Consider the following 5,653-nt stretch of genomic DNA (forward strand, 5'->3'; position numbering starts at 1 on the left):
TCACACTGCATGCGAGAACTTCCTTCGCTATATGGGGTGAAGTTCACTACACTCCCTGTATTGGGATATGGTTCTGCGTGTAAGAACTATCCTCGTTTCAAGTGGCTAAATTAATTTACCCACTTCTCAAGATATTTCCCAAGAAAATTCCAAAGTTATTTCCCATGTAAATTCCAAAGACATTTCCCATGTAAATTCCAAAGACATTTCCCAAGTAAATTCCAAAGAAATTTCCTAAGTAAATTCCAAAGATATTTCCCAAGTAATTTCCAAAGACATTTCCCAAGTAAATTTCAAAGACATTTCTCAAGAAAATTCCAAAGACATTTCTCAAGAAAATTCCAAAGATATTTCCCAAGAAAATTCCAAAGATATTTCCCAAGAAAATTCCAAAGATATTTCCCAAGAAAATTCCAAAGATATTTCCCAAGAAAATTCCAAAGATATTTCCCAAGCAAATTCCAAAGATATTTCCCAAGAAAATTCCAAAGATATTTCCAAAGCAATTTCCAAAGAAAAAGAGGCCAATATTCCCCAATTTCCTAAAGAACGCCATAAGGATTTCCAAAGAAATTTCCCAAGGAATTTTCTTAAGAGTTCTTAAGAAGATTTTTGTAAGGGCCACTTTTGGCTGGCTGTTGAATAGCAACATGCTTGCCATCTACGGCTAAAACATACATTGGATAATTCCACAATTTTTCATATTCCATGGCTGCAACTCTCCAGGTAGACACAGTTGGTTGCTATTTCATTATATTAATGTTTACTTCATGTATACCAAAGTGCTAAAGTAAACTAAACATGGGTGTACTAACTTCTAAATAGATTGGCTGTAGCACATCCCACAGTGCTTGGCTTGTCTCCTTTATGATATTGTGAACCGTTGTGACACCGAGACGGAATCCGTATGCAAGTGAACGTACACTCTCCCCAGTTGCAAGAAATCTTCAAGAATATTTCTTAATTAACTCCCGATAATACCCTGTTATCATGACTCGGCAGAATGTTATATACCTAAGGGTCACCGCTAATCTCTCCTCTGGTGTTATTGGTCGTCTGCCTAGTGTGTACTTCTGTATGTTTGGTGCGACAAGACTTAATAATTTGTCGAAATCTTCTGGGCACATGCGAGTAAAATTGCGAAAATACGAGTGATCGTGTTTTCTCATAGCCTTCATCTACAGGAATACTACTAGTATGCATCGGCGATATTCTGTTAATGACCAAGGATGACAAGATTATGAAGGAAATAATCACAAAAATTGACTCAGTTTTTGAATTCACTGATCTTGGACAATTACATTATTTCCTTGTAATTGAGTTTACTTTCCCGAAAAGGGGCGAAGCTTTTATACATCAATCTGGTTATTTGGACAAACTGAAGGAGACCTGGAGCTTAAACCTTAACCGAACATATGAAATGCCTTTACCAATAGGAACTGCGTTCACTAAAAGAGACTGTCCACCTGAAAACCAACCAATCAACGTACCGTACAGGCAATTAATTGGGATTTTATTATACCTCGCACAGCGAACCAGACCGGACATTAATTATGCGGTGATTAGTTTAGCGCGTTTTTCATCTAATCCAGCGACAATCCATTGGGAAAATCTAAAATGGATCCTGAAATATGTGTTGGACACACGGGACTATGGATTACATTATCACAGTGTGAGTTACATAACGTTAGAAGCCTTTACAGATGCATCTTACGGAATGGATCTGGACGATGGGAAGTCAACCACGGGTCTACTAGTTAACATTGGTGACAATCCTGCACTATGGCGCACTGTCAAACAAGACTGTGTGGCACAATCAAGTACAGAGGCAGAATATATTATATAAAAACGTCTTGGTTTGGACGAAGGCCGAAAAAACAAACGATATGTGTGAGGTTTATCAATTGACTGAAGTTCAGATATTGAAATTTTTTTCTCGTTCTTTTTATCCACTCAATCCTTAATCAATATTTAATTCAATCAACTGATTTTACTGTTAATCGATCTAGTCCCTCTAAATTAATTGAAAAAATTACATATCTACGGTTTTTCAAGAACAATTACATTTTCGAAAACATTTTATCATGAAATTAATTGTTCTTGAAAAAGCGTAGATATGTAATTTTTTCAATTAATTTAGAGGGACTAGATCGATTAACAGTAAAATCAGTAGATTGAATTAAATATTGATTAAGGATTGAGTGGATAAAAAGAACTAGAAAAAAATTTCAATATCTGAACTTCAGTCAATTGATAAACCTCACACATATCGTTTGTTTTTTCGGCCTTGGTCCAAACCAAGACGTTTTTATATAATATATGTACTTCAGTCTTAATGTAATTAAATTTTGAATAATTATGTTTGCTTTACTGTCATACATTTGCACTCTAAAGTATAATGGTGCATTTAAACACCATATACGCTGTTTTTTCCAGTGCCATAAAAGACATCATTTAGGGTGTACTTTAACCCCATTTCTATGATCAATTCACGCCATTTACTAATATTATTTGCAAGTATTAAGGAAATATTAAGCATTTATGCACCATTTACAGTGGCTTTTAACATCTTCTTTAGACAATCAATTGAACTTCTAATATTACTTAGTTTAATGGTTTTAAAAGTAGGGAAAAAGTACACTACCTATGTCACCTTATTAAACCAAGTGAAGTGAAATAATTGTTAAATATATATTATAACCGCTACACCACAGACACGTGGTAAGTCTAAGTTTTCCAAGAGATCTAACTAATTATTATGTCCAATCAAGATGGTTAAAACATGTATCTACCTGGGCTCGAACCTGGGACTTTCCGCGTGTAAAGCGGACGTGGTAACCACTACACCATAGATACGTGGTAATACTGAGTTTTCCAAGAGATCTAGCTAATTCTTTTGCCCAATCACTATGGTCAAAACATGTATCTACCAGGGCTTGAACCTGGGACCTTCCGTGTGTGAAGCGGACGTGATAACCACTGCACCATAGATACGTGCTATTTAAAGTTAAAACTCAAGCGCGTGAAAAACATCCACCCCCCCCCTCTGAATTTGCCTCAAATTCTACGTCACAAACGCGCCTGCCAGGCTGGTACTAGTTCGCGCCAGTTCAGATGAGGAATAAATGTTGCGCGCGTTTTAAGGCGAGTGGAATATCCAGGAAGCGTAAGCTTCTATTATAAATCCATGATCAAAGTAGAAAATTCAGTTAAGCAAAGGCTTAGAGCATTGCCGTCGTCAGTCCGCAAGGTTCCCGCGTACGTAATCTAAGACTCCCGGTCTACCGTCTACCGTAAAATCTGGCGCGTTTAGACCAGAGATCTCTCCTTCGTTTATTCTCAGTATCATCTTAAGCTAAAAATACGAGGTTTCCTTTGTACATAATTTACGATACCCCTGATAACGCGCGCGGTCTCTAGAGCCACGCCAATCTCCCCTCAGTTTATTCCTAGTATCATCTTAAGCTTAAAATACGAGGTTACTAACCGGCACGTCGCGCTCGGCGCTCGGCATTCGAGGGATCAGGCAACTAGCGTAATACGCTTCACATAGTACACCCTCTTACTTTATACAGTTTTTATTTCAATATTAGAACGGATTAAAGGCATATTTCCAGAATTTACGGCCTTAAAACCACCAAAAAGGTAATACCGGGGGAATAGAGCTATCTCAGAAGCCTTAGTGTGACGTCACCCATGCTATTTACCCATAGAACCAAAGCGGTACCAAACATGGCCGCCCACGGCTAAAGCTAAGCCCGTGACGTTAAACCCAGGTATTGACGTCACAACTGAGATAGCTCTATACGCCAGTGGCTGATCCCTCGGGCTTCGTTCGTTTCTAGTTGACGAGGGGAAAGCCGCTCCGTAATAATCCCGAGTGTATTTCCGCGTTAAACGGCGGAATACGCTTCCCATCTTACACCCTCAGAAAGACTTTATTACAGAGTGGCTTCTCCCTCGTCAAATTTTCCGTATGGAGTACGATTTTGCAAACGCCATCTAGATGTCGTGTGCAAAATAAAAATTAGTTTTCAACACCGTGTGTTCTCAATATATAATATAATAGTATACAGAAAAGTGAAAATTGGACTTGGGTTAAGCATTAAACAAAAACACTTTCGTCCAATAAAACGTTTTTGTTCAAACCAGGTTAGGTTAGTAATATTTTATAAATCATTTAACATTGTTACACCTTTTCCAAAATATTGATGTTTATCTTCAATGACTTCTCAAACAATATGTCTTTTCCAAAAAGTTACTATTCGGTTAGGTTTGGTTTGGTTTGGTTTGGTTAGAAGGACGTCTCTTCCTCTTTGGGGCAGTTATATACTTCAAGTTCAGTAAAACGGCTGGCTTAAAGTATTTTCATAATGAATATAACATAAAAAATAAATCAATATAAGCAATTGATTTTATTATGTCATATATTGCTGATTTATCGTTATTTTGTTCTTATAATTCTTAGTTGTAAAATAATAATTTAGAAAATGTTTGGATCTAGTGTTCATTTTACGTAAGCCGTAAATTGTTTTAAGTTAATTTAATTTACATTCCAATTGGAAAAACCCGGAGTGCGGCTTTTCGGTGCAGTGTTGTTCTTGGTAGTCCAATTGTACTTTTTTAGTACATTTTAAAGTCTTCAGTACGAAAAGTACATTTTGATGTTTGAAAGTACATTTTCAAATTCAATTTTTTAACATTAGCGTCTATGGGACGAAAATTACGCCGCAAGATGGCGCCAAAAGCCTTTCGTGGAGGGGGAAGGAAATTTTAATACCCCCAAAGGGAGAAAAGTACGTTTTCAAAAAGCCTCTCATTGGGTAGTACGTTTTACTATTGGGGAAAGTACGTTCCCAAAGATCAAAGGAACAACACTGTTTCGGTGCAATGGGATTGTCCCATTGGACCTCATCGTAAACCCGCCAAAGTGAGGGTTTTTCGGTCAAATAGGGTTGGTTCGGTAACTTCGGTTGAATGGGATTTGGCGTAATGCAACTGGAGCGTTTAAATAAAGCTAAGTTGACGTTCAACGGAAATCTTGTTTTCCAACGAGAAGCGGCACGTATTTTTCGGAAAACAATGTCTCTTATTTCGCAGGAATTAATTCAACCTATGTATTTAAACCGACACATTCAAATATTTCAAGATAAACCTGCAAATATCTTTAAAACTAAGCTTATAAACCCTTAAACATGATAGGAAGCTAAGCTTATAAACCTTTAGTCATGTTTAAAACCTAAACATATAATCCTGAAAACATGTTATACAACTAGGCATATAATCGTGCAAACACTTCTTGTTACTAAGCATTATAATATAATAACATGACATATACCACCTTTAACATGTTTAAATACTAGATATGACAAGGGATCAACACATTTTGAACCTAAACATAAGGTGTTGCAAACCTAAACACCATTCTTACTTAAACATGAGTGTTTTAAAACGTGATAAAATATCTGTTGCATTGTCGTGTTTAGGCAAGTGTTTAGTTTCTAAACACTTTTTTCTGTGAACGCCGCGTTTACGAGAACCGCTGTAACGGTACGACGCGTTTAAGAGAACCACTGTATCGGTAATTGCTGTAACGGGTAAACTGCCATTTCGGGAAACCGCTATTTAGGGAACTGCTGTTACGAGGACCGCT

General features: G+C 37.1%; 1 non-coding gene across 1 annotated transcript; it reads right to left on the reverse strand.

Moving 5' to 3' along the window:
* Positions 1-2,921: 2,921 nt before the first annotated feature.
* Positions 2,922-2,994, reverse strand: TRNAV-CAC (transfer RNA valine (anticodon CAC)). The gene has a single exon. It is a non-coding gene; the product is annotated as a tRNA-Val (tRNA).
* Between the last annotated feature and the right edge of the window lie 2,659 nt (positions 2,995-5,653).

The sequence above is a fragment of the Phalangium opilio genome, unplaced genomic scaffold (assembly GCF_054372755.1).
Source record: "Phalangium opilio isolate 3A_F unplaced genomic scaffold, DU_Popi_V2 ptg000038l_1, whole genome shotgun sequence".
Classification (NCBI taxonomy): domain Eukaryota; kingdom Metazoa; phylum Arthropoda; class Arachnida; order Opiliones; family Phalangiidae; genus Phalangium; species Phalangium opilio.